The 15,905-nt window shown below is 43.8% G+C and overlaps 1 protein-coding gene across 5 annotated transcripts in view; it reads right to left on the bottom strand.

Annotated features, from left to right (window-relative positions):
* The window catches only part of SLC10A7 (solute carrier family 10 member 7), a 215,019-nt gene that overhangs the window by 154,213 nt on the left and 44,901 nt on the right, over nt 1-15,905 (bottom strand). The gene's annotated exons all lie outside the window — the stretch shown is intronic.

The raw sequence follows: 15,905 nt of genomic DNA on the forward strand, positions 1-15,905 counted from the left end.
TAGTTTAAGTGAAACTGTGACAAAAGTTCTCCCTACTTTGTGGGTCCTGGTGCTTATTGGCGATTTGCTCACCTCAGTGATCTTCCCCTCTTGTGGAACCACAAGGTCTGAGTCAGCTTCTCCTGTTCGATAGGATTGCGAGGTTTTGGAGAACCCGGGCCGCGCCTCGTATCTTCTGGGGTTCCAGCCCAGGGCCCTGTGGATTGTCAGCTCGTCTATAGTGCCTCCTGTAACCAGCTGCATCACAGCTACAACTCGTAATGGGCTACTCCATAGGCCTCCCCAAAACACCTTGTTTAATCCTCTCACACGGACCGTCTCTGGTGTCGAATAAGGCTTGTCTCCTCAATCCTCCCAGCATTAACACTCTCTTCAGTCTCAAGCTCTTGCCCTCTCCTCTCTGACACGCTCCGTCCCTTGGCTCCCCTCTGCCTGACGGGAGTGAGCTCCTTTTAACCCAGTGCCCTGATTACGACCTTGATTGGCTGCAAGTGGTCTAAGTTAAAGTAGCTCTCTCCACTGCTCTAGAAAGATCTTAATTGGCCCAAGGTGGCTTGATAAACCTGGAGCAGAAACTGCCATTTGGTTACCAAGGGTAACAGGATTTGTTTAGCTTGGGACAACATACCTGTTTCTCAGTACTGTTTACGGAGCATGCTGGCCTTTCCCCCTCACAATAAATATAAAGTTTTGATAAAGACCAAAGAAAAATACTGAGTGTGTTTTGAGGCCTCACGATTGCAGACTAGTCCAATGAGAGTGCATGTAGGGACTATATGTCAATTGTAGACTCAATTAAGCAGAAAGAATGAATATTTTGGAAAACTTGCCAAAGAGTAACAGAAATGTAGGCGGGCTAAAGAGACTGAGTTTATGAGGGAAGAAGTAAACACATATAAAAGAACTCAGTATCATATGCTTGGTTGAAGTGATGCTTAAGGCGAAGAGGATATATAATTGAAAGTTATAATAAAAATGAAATGAGCAATTTAATTACTCAACGAAAGAGGTTTAATCAGGATGTATAGGATCTAAAAATAAGGAAGAATGAAATTTGTCTGAATATGAAGCAAGCATTCCTGATGATCTTGGGAACTGTGGAACAAGCTCCAGGAAAGTAATGGAAAATCCACCATTGACCACACTGGACAAAACATTAATAATAATAACAGGAATAAATTGCACTGATACAGAAGAGGGACGAAAAGTGATGTATCTCAACATTATAAATGATAAAATACATAAGGAATAATATAATGAACATGGGGACTAAGTGACGATTGAGAAAAAGTGACTCTTGCTAGTGGGATTCCAGTAGGTTTTGGAAGGGGGAAATATGGCCCATTCCATTGTTAAAAATGAAGTTGTGATCTAAAATTAAAATGGCCAACGTAGACCAACTTGACTGCATACTCTCTATACTGTTCGTGTTTTGAGATCTCAAGAAATTTTAAAATTTGACAACGTAAGTGCCATCTATCATTTGTATCATTTTCTACAGTTACAGCCTTGGCTCTTTCATTAATATAGGGAATTACATTGAATTAAAAAATCATCTTGCTAACCTCTTGGCTCCAAAGGGCTACCGGCTACCACTGCCTTCGTGTTGGTGAAAGACATTTCTGTTCTAATCTGGCTTGGGGATTTTATGGACTATCTCCTGTTGACTTATGAGCATGGGATCTTGACTTAAAAGAGAAACCAATAGAACATGCATATAATATTTCTCAGAAACCAAGGAAATAGAGAACACATACTGATAAAGAGTAAATATTTTAATATTGAGCATTCCTGGTATGGGCCCGTACAGATCTGTCGTAGGGGACTACTCTCTCTAGAATAAAAGTATGTCTACACTACGGGATATTCCGATTCTATCATAAAATGTTTTGGTAAAACAGATTGTATAAAGTCGAGTGCAACGCAGGCCACCACTAAGCAATAATTTGGTGGTGTGCGTCCAATATGAGGCTTGCAGTCAATTCCGGAGCGTGCACTGTGGGTAGCATCCATAGTTTCTGCAGTCTCCCCCGCCATTGAGATCCTGTGATTGAGATCCATGCATGAATGTCAAAAACAGTGTCCTGGGTTGATTCTGGGTAAATGTCGTCCACTCATCCATCATCCGGAAAGCCAATGGCAGACAATCATTTTTGCTGCCTTTTCCCTGGAGTACCCAAGCACCGCCATAGCAGGCAACCATGGAAGCTTGTTTGCTTTTGTCATTGTCACCGTGTGTGTACTGGATGTCCTGACAGAGGCGGTATCTTGCAGCGCTAACACAGAAGCATTCATGTTGCCTTTGCAAGATAGCAGAGACGTTATCAAATCATTCTGTACTGTTGCCATGCATTGTAAATGGCGGATGAGATGACGGTATTCAGTCATTCTGTATCGCTGCTGCTGTCATGGGTGCTCCTGCTGACCTTGCCTGAGTTGACTGGGAGGGCAAAGACAAAAATGGGAATGACTCCCGAGTCATTCCTCCTTTATGTTGATCTAAAAATATGTATGTCAGTCCTGCCTAGCATATGGGCAAGTGTACTAGAGAACCAGATGACCAGAGAGCAAGCGCTCCGTGCAGACCTGCAGAATGATGAGCTCATGCAATTACTAGGGAGTGCCTCTGCAACAACCTCACTCCATTGCTTCCCTCCCCCCCAAACCCTGCTGGGCTAAAAGTACGTTGCAGTCCCCCATTTGTGTGATGAAGTAATGAAGAATGCAGGAATAAGATACACGACTTTTTAGTGAGATAAAATGAGGGGTGAGGCAGCCTTCAGCTGCTATATAGAATCAGGCAGGACATTAAAACGGGGGTGAGGAGACACCAGCATCCCTCTGCTTGATAGTCAAGGCAAGTACAGAATCTTTTCTTATACATGAAAAGGGGGGCTGATGAGCTCAGCCCCGTTCATGATGAAGATGATACAACGTTGTACCATCTGCTGGAAGAAGCGGGAGTCCATTCCCTATTTTTACCAGGCATCCTGGCCGACATCAACCATGAGGCCAGAGGAGCACTCACGGATGATAACGAGGACGCTACCAGTGTCTGCACGTATTGTCTGCCATTTCCGGGGAAGGGACGGGAGAGATCGCTGCTCTCAGTGCCAAGCAACCAATTAACCAGCAGCATACGAGTAGACCTAGCGGAAACTGAAGAAAAGTCAAGAAAAGATTTTTTTCCCCTCTTTCTCTTTCATGGGAGGGTAGTGGGGGGTAAATTGACGAGAATATACCGAATCACCCGGACAATGTGTTTGACCCTACAGGCATTTGGGAGCTCAGCAGAATGCAAATGCTTCAGAGTCTGCGGGACTGTGGGATAGTGGAAGTCCTTGGGACCTCTCCCTCCTCCCATGAGCATCCTCGGATTCTTTGGCTGTCCGTTACGCTGTCACACAGCACTGTATTGGACTCTGTCTCTAAGCTGGAAGATATTTTTTCAAATTGCTTTTCATTTGGTCTTCTGTAACGGAGCTTCTGATAGAACAGATGTGTCTCCCTTTACACGCGATCAGATCCAGTATCTCCTGTACTCATGCTGGAGCTCTTTTTGGATTGGGACTGCAATGCACCCATTGAGCAGTCTCACGCTGGCCAAACAGGCATGAAATCAAAGTCGCTGGGCTTTTCCTGTCTACCTGGTCGAATGCATTGAGTTCAGATCGCTTTCTCACTGTGGGATAACCGCCCGGAGGCAATACCATTTGATTTGCGGCCGACACTAACTCGAAATCCGACATGGCAATACCGATTTCAGCACTGACTCACCTCTCGTCGGGGAGGAGTACAGCACCTGGTTAAAGGCCTTTATATCGATCTAAAGGGCCTCGTGGTGTAGACAGGTGCAGAGTTAAAGTCGTTTAACACTGCTAAAATTTGGTTAAACATGTAAGTGGTAGACCAGGCCCTAAGTTATCAAAAATAGCAGTTTGCGCAAGAATGGAATTGAGAAGATTAGCATGTTGACTGAAGTAATAAATTCTAAGGGTGATTACATAATTTAATGTAAAATTCTGTAAGCCTATGCATATAGAATATTCAGAGTCGGAAGGGACTGCAGGAGGTCATCAGTCAACCTGCTGCTCAATACAGGACCAGATCCAGACAGCTTTTTGCCCCAGATCCTAAATGGCCCCCTGAATGACTGACTACAACCCTTGGTTTAGCAGGCCAGGCTCAAACCACTGAAGCTAAGTCCTCTCCCTAATAATGTGGATTTTACTCAAGCTGTGCCTCTGCCGGATAGCATTTTTCTTGTTGCAATGGGTCTTGTTTAAACTTATGATGAATTTTTATTTGTGGACTTTTTTTTTCCTTTTTAGGAGAGAACGTATCCCTTGGAAAGTGATGGTCATTCCAGGGAGGTTTTTCCAAATCTATCAGACTTCCAGCAGACATCCATTTTGTCCCTACAATTTTTTTCTATATTGCCTGCTAATATGTATTGTATCTACGATACATAAGGACGCAAACCCGCTAATTATCTTCCAACTAATTTCCAGAGTCATAACTGTCATTCCCCTTACCACTGAGGAAGGGATGTGTAAGGACCCCAGTTGATGAATACTCTCTTCCAGCAAGCATCTCTGTAGCCTGGGGAGAATTCCTGAGCACCCTTCATCTTGTTTCTGCAACACACTGGCTGGCTTTGTGGGTTGGTGCTGATCTCTGGTTTTACCGTCATGCATCTGGTCAAATGAGGAGATTATAGAGCCCTCTGTAGCATAAAGCATGTTGTTCTGTTAGATCCCACATAGGCAGTGCACATAGAGGTTCCTTATGGTTGGGGAGCAAGCAAGGTACGGAACCAGTGTTGTAGTATAGTCTAAATTCTCCTTATGTGAGTAAAACAAACCTTACTCACTCCACTTTCATACCAAAACAGAATCAAAGGTCAGAATGGTACTCTATAGCCAGTTGAGCTTCCTCTGATCATAAAATCATAAGACTGCGGGGAGCCCAGTGAAAACATATCTCAATCACATGTGGCTTCTAATCAATAACAACTCAAGTTGCAGAAATCAATAGGCAGACCATTATAGACCATCTGTGCATCATTGGTCGTTGCCTTTGTTTACTAGGCTTTTACCACACAATCGCAAAGAAGATAATCTGGGTGGCTACATGGACCATAGCATTCATCCTCCAAATCTATACAATTTTATATCGTCCACTGGTGTATTTCCTTTCTGCGATCTCGTATTTTTCCCGACCATAACAAGATTGTTTTTGGACAAATAGTTCTAAAGTCTTGTCTAAAAGTTCTTGCTCAGTGCAATCTGCACTGCACCTATTAATGTCAAGCACGCATCATTCATACAGGCTAATGACCTATAAATATTACATGGATAAGAATCTGACATGTTGTGTGTGTGTGTGGTGTCTCCCACAGTTTCATCGTGCTATACAAATATTTGTATCTGAATGACTATTTTTGTATGTGCTTTAACATCATGTATAATAGAAGTGGGGAGGATTTAGGGAAAGGGGGGTTTGTTTAGGATTTCTGAGGTTTAATAGAACAACAAAACTAACTTAGATTTTTATTGGTAGGATTTGTTTTTCCATATCAATTTGTATTAAAGATTCCTCAGAATGCATTAAAAGGGTAATACTAGATGAAACCAGTGGGGCCAGGATTGTCTCTGAAACCTCTAGAATACATGCAACGCAATTGGCAACCTAGCTAATATTAGTGTGGGTTTGAGCATTGAAAAGAGATTATTACTTGGTTAATTCCAGATTATATTTTATTTGAGTCCATAGGCGTTGTCATGGTGCTTTTAACAAACACATGGGGCAAGACCGGTCTAAAAACTCAATCTAAATTAATACATTCAGTTCAAGAGCTATGGCCGACTGATTCAGCTTCCAGTTTGCTGGCTAATTTTTTTTAATTTTTTTTTTAGTGGATTGTTTATGGTTAATTGGTGGAAGTGGAAAATGAATGATGTTGTACTAGAATGTATCACTTTTATGGGAGTTAGTTTTAGTTAACTATTTTAAGTGTAATAGAAGATTATGGAATATAGGTTATATAAGGTTATGTTAAAATTTGTAATGCAGTCTTTAATATGTTTATGTAACACTTCTAAAAAATTTTCCTTTGTAATTAAGGATGAAAACCAATGAATGTAAAAAATTAAAAGTAAATTAAAATTTACTTCAGACGACAGCTCTCTTGAAAAAGACTTGACTTGGTGAGTCTTTGATAGAATGGTAACTGGCAATTATTTAATAGCGGTGCAAAGTCCAAAATGTATTTATTAGAATAAAATAAGTGCTCCCGGTCAGACACATTTGGCATTCGCCTTTGTTAGGGGAAATACGGGAAATCATGTATAGAAGAAACTATAAGATGTTTAATTGTTGAATTGAATTAGAATCCAAAATGGCTTTCTAGTTCTTATCATCACTTGTTAAAGATGTTAAAAATAGACCTTTAAAATGGCATTCAACACTTGTCGTCCTATTCGATATGTGCTGTGGCTTGTAACAGGATGTGGCATGCAGTAAGAAATCAAAGGTATTTGTAATAGAACCAGTGTTTAAATACATGCTAATGCATTTGAAGACCTGCTTAATCTATGGAGCTCAGACAGAGGGCATTTTAGATTTGGTGTATTTGATGTTGTTGGTTAAAGGCCAGTCGGTAATTTGTAGATATGGAATTTGTAGATTAAGATAAAGAGGAATAATAACAGTTATGAAGAAGATTCCGTCAACAAGATGGTCTTTGTTAATTTTTTGTCTGAAATAGGAGTTTCTGTGAACAGTAACATGTAATGTGCGCACATGCCATGAAACATGAGATAGGGCCATATCTGTCCACAGTAGCCATGCTCTATAGGATGACCGATAGCAAGGGTAAAAATCAGGACAGAATGTAGGGGGTAATTAGGTGCTTATATAAGAAATAAAGCCCCCAAAATCGGGGCTGTCCCATATAAAATCAGGACATCTGGGCACCAATGCTATTATATTCTGAGGGCAGAGTTTGGAACTAGAAATATAAGAGCTGGTCTGGCCGAATGCCATCCACTGTACAAATGTAAAAAAACTATTGCGGCCAATTTTAGGTGAAAAAGCATAATGATGGTCGTGTGTATAATAAATTCTCCTCTCACCGCTCTATGGGTGTATGTGTCTCTCAACCTCAAGGTCCTCTACTCAGAGGCCTGGGAGTTTGAGGGTTCTGCGCAGTACTAGCTGTTCTACACTGCACTCTTCTGGACAGAGAGCTCTGATGTTGTTCCTGGATTGTTTTTGGAGCCACCACCCAGCTTAGGAGTCAGCAGCCCCGAGTGCTCCTAACCGCCACTGGGACCACTTGGCCTCACTTCCACATCTCGTCTGAGTTCCTCTTCATGGCCCTGGTAACTTTCTCAAGCTTCTCATATTCTTCTTCCTGATGCTGTCACTTGGCCTGCTAGATCTATCACCACGGCTGTCTTCTGCTTCCTTGTCTATTAACCACGATGTCCTGGTTGATTGCCAGTACCCTGCGTGTCCGTCTGGACTGGAATCCACAGAATCTTAGGCCCTGCTTATTTCCGCTCACTTCTGTGACATCTACCCATCTGGTCTTGGAGGGTCTAGCCCATATCCTGGCAGATGTTCCTGTACACAATGCCAGCCACTTGGTTTGCCATCAGTTATGCTGTTCCTGCCTGCATCTGACATCCTGCCACTATGTGTTGACTGTCTCTGAGCCTTCTGCACAGTCGCACCATTGGGTCTCTCTAGTGTGGTAGACCCTGCTCACAATGGATCTGGTGCTCAGTGCTGTCATGGTGCTGCTTATGACAGTGCCGCAGTGCTCGTCTTTTAGTCCAGCCTTTCCAGCCACTGTAGGATTCCATGTCAGCACCTCAGCTGTCGGTCGAATGGTACATCCATGCAGGGTTTGTCTTTGCCATGGCACTTCTTCTGCTTGGTTCCTGCCCTGTCTGCTGCTGGCGTGCCTCAGCATTCTTTCAGCAGCTCAATCTTTGGGGGCCCATCTACTGATGTAACTGGCTGTTCCCGGTTTCATCCAGACAGGCTTGATGCTCACACAAGCCCGCCACTTCTTCCGGCTCGGTATACAGTCGGTGTTGGACGGGTGGAAACTCCGTGGCCATTGTGAGAGCTTCCGAGTGCACATCGGCAGCCTCCATGTCCTCCTTTGGCAGCCTCACTAATACCGGCAGGGATTGATGACCGGCAGGGCGTATCTGTTGATGCATGGATCTTGTTCTTCCACTAAGCTGCCTCTTCAGTGACCTGTCGATGCTTTGGTGATACTTGGATTTGCGTTTCCTTGTCTCCTCATCTGTGGTTTTCCATGGACTGTGGGATGGCCAAGGTACTGTAGCTGGTCGTATGTCGTATGTGGCCCGCTGGTAAGTTCCCCACCTCATCATTTGCCTACCTTCCTCTCTTAACTACCTCCAGCCACACTTCTCCATCCGAATGACATCCCGAGATCCTCACTGAGAATCTCCATCAGGTGGACTTAGCGAGTCGATGTCTCGTTCATTCTTAGCAAACAGCTTGTGATGTGATCCATGGTAAAGGAGGTGGCTGATGGTAAGTTCCACTCCTGAACTGTTACCCGTACCAGTCCTTGTGATTATCTGGCTGAGGGGGTTTAGCCTATGCAGAAACAGCAGCGGGACAGTGCATCACTCTGGTATATGCCCTGCATGATGGCTCACTATGCGCAAGCTGCTGAGTGACTTTCATGTTTGTTTCCTATAGTCCCATGAGTCTTGAGGAAGGTCCTTAGTGTCCTGTTGACTTTGTATAGCGCTCAGACATTTACGAGATCCACATGTGCGGCATGTGAGTCAACTAGGCTTCCTGTAGTCATCCAGGCTGTGCCAATGTTCTGTCTTAGACCTGAACTTGGGTGACTGGCTATTCTATTGACAAACTGTGTTTTGAGCTCTGGTGTTTGTTCCCAATGCCTTCTGAGCTGTCTCAATGTATGGTCCATATGGTTCCATGTAGCGTGGTGGCTCGGAGCGTATAGACTATCCATGTTGTGGGGAAGGCAGTATGGCTGGTAGTTGGAGGTTCGTTTCCTTGCGGGTTTCATGATCAGACTGCCTACCTTGTGTTAGCCAGTTGAGGTGGAGCCTGCTGCTAGCACTGGTTCATCTGTGCTGCTGAGGCCGTTCACCGCACGCTTTAGTTTCTTTAGCCAGTAGGTGTGGGATCATGTCTAGTCAGGTGCGGTCCAGCTCTTCCATAGTTCTTGACTCCGCGGTGGATATCTTCTAGGCTGTGATGGTGACTGGTTCTGTTCGGGAGATTGCTGTGCTCGCGTTCTCAGGTCCTGCAGACACTTTGGCACTGGGCGTTATGAGTCTGCTTTTTCTCCCAATATGTTCTTCCAGTACTGTTCAGTGCTGCTGTGGGGGCTCTGCTTTATTGGGCAGCGAGTTGGGAAGTACACCTTGGATGGTTCTTTGAGAACATGAGCATTTACTTTTTTTGCCCTGCTTCTCTAGTGTATCTCCTTAGCCCTGGTAGCCATGCTGTGAAGGCCTTTGTTTAGAGCTCTAACGCTCGGATGAGTCAGCCCTTTGCTATTTTTTCAGTAGCCGAGTCGTATCCTTAATCTACACCCTTCTGGAATTCACCAGCTGACTAACTTATTTCCGGGTGCTTGACTTATCCTCCAATCATTTTCAGTGGGTAATCTGTTGTTACTTCTTGATCGTGTAAGCAAGCATCTCTACAGATTACAGCGGCCGTTGTAGCATATAACATTCATTTGTGTTTGATAATGTGTGTTAGTAGGGATTTGTTCTATGAGGGCTCTATTGGCTATCTTCTAACATCCTATTCATATTGTACTTCTCTCATGTTATCCTTGGAAGCGTTCGAGATGACTGACTAGTTTCCTCCATGATGTTAATGCCTCATATCAGCTGCTGTGCTCTGCAAATGGAGGGGTGCAGTGAAGTTGCAGCTCAGGTGTGGGCTGCACATCGCTGTTTTCCAGGTCTTCCTTGAGTCTGGACGTAAATGTGGAGTTGTTATCTCAAGCGGTGAGAGCAGCTGCCCTTTCTATTGAAGGTTGGGTAATACTGGTTTCTCAGTAAGTGTGGATGAGGTCTTTTGTCCACCAAGTCCCCTCATATTTCCACCTAACAAAGGAAAGGACGTGCTGATTCAGAAAGACCCTGCAAGGGAACAGAACCCTCCAACTACCAGCAAATCCTGCCTCCCCACAACATGGAAAGTCCACAGGCATCATACCACCAAGCTACATGACCGATATGAACCAGTACATGAGCCACAGCTCACAAGGATTACGAACAACACCAGAGGCTCAAAACACAGTGCTCATAGAATAGAGCAGCTCACCCAAGATTCAAAGGTCTAGACAGGCACCAATCTGAGCACCAGCCTGATTGACACACGAAAGCCTATGACTCAAATGCCCGCACATGTGATCTTAAATGTCTGGCGCTATACAAAGTCAAGCGACACTAAGACCTCAACACCGGCGGTCTGTGTGTTGTTTTTTCCACCGATACCCGACCTCACGCCTCCACAACAGAGCTATGATCCGACGCCAAGGCAGAACACCTTTGCCGAAGAATTCAAACCATCCCAGGTAGACTAATGGAAGAGCCGACACTGAAAGTCAGACTCAAGCGCAGCTTGCCCACGTGGCCATCTAGTGCGGAGAGTATACCAAGTGATGCACTGCACCCGCTGCTGTCTGCATAGCTTAAACACCCTCAGCCAGATAATCACAAGGACTGATACGGCCTCGTAAGTGGTTTCAGGAGCGGAAACTCACCATTCAGCACCCCACTCGCTTTACTCCTTACCATGCCATGACATCAAGCTGACTTGCTAAGACCCCAATGGAACGAAGACATCGACTCCGCTAATCCCACTGATGCGGAATCACGACAGTGAGGATATCGGGATGTACATTCCGTACCTGAGAAGCTCCACTGTGGTCTCTGGAACGCGCCCACATCTACACTACCTCCATCTCAGGCCTACTCCTTCACATGTATCAGAGGTACGAGATGAGCCGCCGCGAGGACAGGGTCAAGAACTGATGGCCCCAGTCCTCATAGCGCTGGTGGACTCCAGCGGGCCACATAGCGCAGCCAAACAGACCAGCTAACAAGATACCCTTCCATCCACCAGACTCACACATGAAACCACACTGAGGAGACAAGGAAGACAGCAACATCCAAGTATCACCAGCATCTCCGACAGCGTCCGCCTGCGACAGAGCATGGGCCCTTAGCAATCATATCGTACCGGGTTAAGAGACAGTTCCATTGCCATCAACAGATACGCCCTGCCGCATCTCCATGATACGCCTGCACCCCCGACGACGCCTACAGTACTCAGTTGACTGCAAAGGAGGACATGGTAGAGCTGCCCGATTGTTGCAGTCAACAACTCATTTCCGCACATCTACTGCCACCTCCCCCACACGCTCATCTACAACTGCCACCAATATACTCGCGGCAGGGCCATAATCTCCACCCCACGTCCAACACCCCAGAGCACCTGTCTTTACATCCAGTCCCGGAAAGAAGCGCAGCGGCCTCTGCATCCTTGTCTTTGCACCAGGCTCTCCTCCTCACTGCCTGCCTGACAGCATCAAATCCGCCCCGAGCGCCCCTAAGAAATCCCGGACACTCCTAGGGAGTACAATCAGAAATGAATGCCCCATAGAACACGCTACCATGTATCTGCTGAGAGAACGCCGAGTCCGCAGCAGACAGGAAGAAGATCCAAGCAGAAGAAGTAGCCATGGTACAGACAAGACCCTGCATGGATGTACCATCGAACAGACAGCTGAGGTGGCTGACATCTGTGGAAACCTACCAGTGCTGGAAAGGGCGGACTTAAAAGGACAGCACTTGAGCGCCACTGATCCATAGCCGCACCAGCGGAACAGGCACTGAGCACCAGAATCCATTGAAGCAGAGGTTTCACCACACTAGAGAGGACCAAGGTGCAGACTGTGCAGAGAGGCCTCAGAGACAGTCCAAGCCCCATTCAGTGGGCAGGATGGTTAATGCGCAGGCCAGGAACAGCATTACATGAATGGCACAACCAAGTGGCTGCATTGTGTACAGGAACATCTGCACAGAGTATGGGCTAGACCCTCCCAAGACCAGATGGAGATTCCACAGAGGTTGAGTAAGATATAGCAGGGCTTAGATCTGTGGGACTTCCAGACCAGACGGACAGGCAGGTACTGCCAATTCAACCAGAGATCGTGGTTAATAGACAAGGAGCAGAGACAGCGTGGGTGATAGATATAGCAGTGCCAAGTGACCAGCAGAGGACACTCAGGAAGAGGAATATGAGAACGCTGGAGAAGTACCAGGGCCTAAAGAGGAACCGAGGGATGGGAAATGAAGGCCAAAGTGGTCCATGTGGTAGGAGCACTCGGGGTGTGACTCCCTAAGCTGGGCTGAGTTTTTGGCTGCCAAACAGATCCAGGAACACATCAGGAGAAAAACTCTCTGTCCAGTCCAGAAGAGTGCAGTGCTAGGAACAGCTAAGATACTGCGCAGAACCCTCAAACTCCCAGGCCTCTGGTAGAGGACCTGAGGTTGAGGAAGACACATACCACCCATAGGGGTGAGAGGAGAATTTTTATACACACACCATCATTATTTCTTTTCAGCCACTAAAATTGGCTCAATAGTTTTTACATTTGCTACAGCTGATGGCATTCGGCAGCACAGCTCTTATTTTCCATAGTCCAAACTCTGCCCTCAGATATATAGCATTAGGGTGCCCAGATGTCCTGATTTTATAGGGACAGCCCCGATTTTGGGGGCTTTTTCTTATATAAGCACCTATTACCCCCTACATCTGTCCTGATTTTTCACACTTGCTATCTGGTCATCCTATAGAGCATGGCTACTGCTGGACAGATATGGCCCTATCTCATGTTTCATGTGCATGTGCGCACATATACATGTTAGCTGTTCACAGAAACTCCTATTTCAGACAAAAGATTAACAAAGAGACCATTTGATTTACTGAAGGTCTTTCTTAAACTGTATTAATCCTCTTTATCTTAATCTACAAATTTCCTATATCTACAAATTACCAGAATGTGCCTTTAAACAAACAAACATCAAATACACCAAATTAAAATGCCCCTCTGTCTGAGCTCCATAAGTTAAGCAGGTCTTCAAATGCATTATGCAATGTATTTAAACACTGTTCTATTACAAATACCTTTGATTTACTGCATGCACACTCCTTTTTACAAGCCACAGCACATATCAAATAGGGACAGGACAAGTGTGAATGCCATTTAAAGGTATTATTTATTACATATTAAACAATGTGATGTTATAAAGAACTAGAAAGACATTTTGGATTCTAATTCAATTCAATCAATTAAACATTATAGTCTTCCTTCTTAATGCATTTCCCTTATTTCCCCTTAACAAAGGGGCAATGCCAAAGGTGTCTGACAGACACTTAATTTTATTCTAATAAAATAACATTTTGGGGACTTTGCAAAACCATGCTATTTAAATAAATGCCAAGTACCAGTTCTATCAAAGACTCACCAGTCAAGTATTTTCAAGAGAAGCTTTCTGAAGTAATTTTTAGATTTTACTTTTAATTTTTTACATTTCATTGGTTTTCATCCTTAATACAAAGGAAAATTTTTAGAAAGTGTCTACATAAACATATTAAAGACTGCCATTACAACATTTTAACAAACCCTTATATAACCTATAGTTACCAATAATCTTCTATTACACTAAATAATAGTAACTAAAACTAACTCCCATAAAAGTGATGACATCTATACAACAGTAATTCATTTTCACACTTCCACCAATTAAACCATAACAATCCACTAAAAAAAAAAATTAAAAAAAAAATTTAGCCATCAAAACTGGGAAGCTGAACTTCAGTCGGCCATAGCTCCTTGAACTGAATGTATATAATTTTAGATTGAAAGTTTCTTAGAAACACAGGTCCTTGCCCCATGTGTTTGTAAAAGCACCATGAAATCGTATGGGACTGCAAAAATAAATATAATCTGGAATTAACACAAGTAATAATCCTCTTTTCAATAGCCTCAAACCCACACTAATATTAGCTAGGGTTGCCAATTTCGGTTGCATGTATTCCTAGAGGTTTCAGGACAATCCTGGATGGTTGGCAACTCTAGTATTACCCTTTATAATGCATTCTGAGGATCTTTAATACAAATGATATGGAAAAAAAAATTCCTCCCAATAAAAATCTAAGTTAGTTTGTTGTTCTTATAAACCTCAGAAAATCCTAAACACAACCCCCCTTTCCCTAAATCCTCCCCACTTCTGTATTATACACTGATGTAAAAGCACATACAAAAATAGTCATCTCAGATACAAATATTTGTATACACATGAAACTGTTGGGAGACACACACACACACACACACACATTGTGATTCATATATCCATGTAATATGTTATAGGTCATTGAGGCCTGGTATGAATGATGCGTGCTTGACATTAATAGGTGCATTGCAGATTGGCAACTGAAGCAAGAACTTTAGATCAAGAACTATTAGAACTATTTGTCCAAAAACAATCTTGTTATGTTCCGGGAAAAATACAGAGAATCAGCAGAAAAGGAAATACCACCAGCTGGACTGATATAAAATTGTATAAGAATTGGAGGAAATGGAATGCTTTGGATCATGGTAGCCAACCCAGGATTATCTCTTTGGAATTGTGTGGGTAAAAGGCCTAGTAAACAAAGGCAAAGAACCAATGATGCGACAGAATGGTCTATAAATGGTTGCCTATGATTTCTGCAAATTGGAGTTGTTTATTGATCAGAGCCACATGTGGATTGAGATATGGTTTTCACTGGCTCCCCGCATCTTATGATTTTATGATCAGAAGGAATCTCAACTGGCTATAGAGACCATTCTGACCTTTGGATTATGTTTGGGGTATGAAAGTGGAGTGAGTAAGGTTTGTTTTGTACTCAATAAGGAGCATTTAGACTATTATATACCAACACTGTGTCCAGTACCTGCTTGCTCCCCAACCCATAAGGAGACCTCTATGTGCACTGCATATGTGGGTCTAACAAAACAACATGCTTTATGCTCCTACAGAGGGCTCTATAATCTCCTCATTTGACCAGATGCATGAAGGTACAAAACCAGAGTCCAGCACCAACCCCACAAAGCCAGGCCATGTGTTGCAGAAACAAAGTGAAGGGTGCTCAGGAATCCTCCCCAGGCTACAGAGATGCTCTGAAGGGTGTACTTCATCCAAATGGGGTCCTTACACATCCCTATCCTAGTGGTAAGGGGAATGACAGTATTATGACTCTGCTGCAGAATTAGTTGGAAAGATAAATAGAGGTTTGCGTCTTCATTATCTGTAGATACAAATAACACTGATTAGCAGCAAATATAGAAAAAAAATGAGGAAAAGGAATGGATGTCTGCTGAAGTCTGATAGATTTGGAAAAAACCTCCCTGGAATGACCATCACTTTCCAAGGGGGTAGTTCTCTACTAAAAAAGGCAAAAAAAAAAGTCCACAAATAAAAATCATCATAAGTTAAACAAGAAACACATTGCAACAAAAAAGAAAATGCTATCCGGCAAGAGGCACAGTTGAGTAAAAATCCACATTATTGAGGGAGAAGGGATAGCTCAGTGGTTTGAGCATTGGCCTGCTAAACCAAGGGTTGTGAGCTCAGTCCTTCAGGGGGCCATTTAGGGATCTGGGGCAAAAAGCTGTCTGGGATTGGTCCTGTATTGAGCAGCAGGTTGGACTAGATGACCTCCTGCAGTCCCTTCCGACTCTGATATTCTATATGCATAGGCTTAGCAGAATTTACATTAAATTAGTATCACCCTTAGAATCTTATTAC

This window comes from Chelonoidis abingdonii, chromosome 5 (assembly GCF_003597395.2).
Source record: "Chelonoidis abingdonii isolate Lonesome George chromosome 5, CheloAbing_2.0, whole genome shotgun sequence".
Lineage (NCBI taxonomy): Eukaryota > Metazoa > Chordata > Testudines > Testudinidae > Chelonoidis > Chelonoidis abingdonii.